The sequence below is a fragment of the Centruroides sculpturatus genome, unplaced genomic scaffold (genome assembly GCF_000671375.1).
Source record: "Centruroides sculpturatus isolate CEXI.00-Female unplaced genomic scaffold, Cexi_2.0 scaffold34, whole genome shotgun sequence".
NCBI classification, from domain to species: domain Eukaryota; kingdom Metazoa; phylum Arthropoda; class Arachnida; order Scorpiones; family Buthidae; genus Centruroides; species Centruroides sculpturatus.
The window spans coordinates 150,742-152,292 of NW_019384328.1; positions in this window are offsets into that span (position 1 = coordinate 150,742).

Consider the following 1,551-nt stretch of genomic DNA (forward strand, 5'->3'; position numbering starts at 1 on the left):
TTTCATAAATATGTAAGTTAAATTACAAAATTAAAAAAAATATATTTATATTTTAAACAATTTATAAAATGTTTATACGCAGAATATTACTTAAACATTTAAAAAAAATTGAACAGAAAAAGTTTTAATTTATTTAATTTAATAATAATAAAAAAGTATAGTCTATAGTTTTAAACTATTATTATTATTTAATGAATTAATAGAAAAATTTATCTGTATTTTATCGAGATAAATTTTTATTTCTACAATTCATATCTTCGTCATCTCTAGAGAATTGTGATTATTTTATTTTATTTTTATTTTTTATTTATTTTTTTAATCCTCACTTCGACAAACAAGCCATTGTAATAATTAAATTGGCAAAGTACGTTTGTTGTCTATTAAATTTCCAAAAATTTCCTATCTTTATCTCTAACTCTTAATTATACATAAATATAATTATACAGAAAAGATCTTTCTAAGCAATTAGCACCATATGTTAGATTCAATTTCCTATCTTTCTCTCTCTCAACTTCCGACATTTTGCTGTGTTGTTACAAAGCAGATGTCCCTTCCGACAAAACCTAATAGCACAACACTTAAAGCTAATCCAGTTACGCTCTTACTTTATCCTTATTACATTTGTCGTGGGTAATTTTCCGAAATTTATTTTACAGTTTAATGCGTCGAGCGTAGTATACAGCGATCTACAAAATGGCCCATTACTTTACTTACAACAGCTGGTCTGTTAGACCGATAGCGGATGCAATTATTAGCGTTCGTTAATGAGAATTTTATTTTTACTTACAGATGATACCCTGATATCAGTCGAAATCTTTTACACTTTTGGAAAACATTAATGTCGCCGATGGGAGTTTTGCTCACTATTTCCACTTTAAACTACGGAATTTTTTTTATTAAAAAATGTATTATTTCGTCTCTCTTTCTCTCCCTCTTCTTCTCTATTGTTACCTGAATAGATAAGTATTAAATGTTTCATTAAATTTTTCCATTTACATTCAAAGTATTTTCACATAATTCTAATGAATTTATTATATTGATAACTGTGTTATTCTATTGTGGTTAAATTTATTAATGAGATTTAGTAAATGTTAATGCTGTAAGATCTCTTGTAACGCAATTAACACGGGTGATATTTTCCAAAAACTCAATTAACCAAGTTCTTCTTTATGTAATCACGCTTGACATTCTTCTATACGTCGTTAACGCTCCAAGTTCTTCTGAATATAAATTAATGATAGAGATTCTCTTGAATATAAATTAACTCTCGAGATTTTCCTAAACATAGTTAACACCTGAGAATCTTCTATACATAATCAACGTTAGTGAATCTTCCATATTCACGCTTCGAATGTTAACTATGTACGACGGAGCGCGATAAACTCATCTGAATGCAGTTTACTCTTGAGACTCTCCGAATGTAACTGATGCTTGAGAATTTTCTTTAAGTTAATAATGCTTGGTATTCTTTCCACTGTGTTAATTTAATGCTTTCATTTTTCTGTATGCAATTAACATCTTGTTAAATATAATTAACGTTCCTGCATGCAG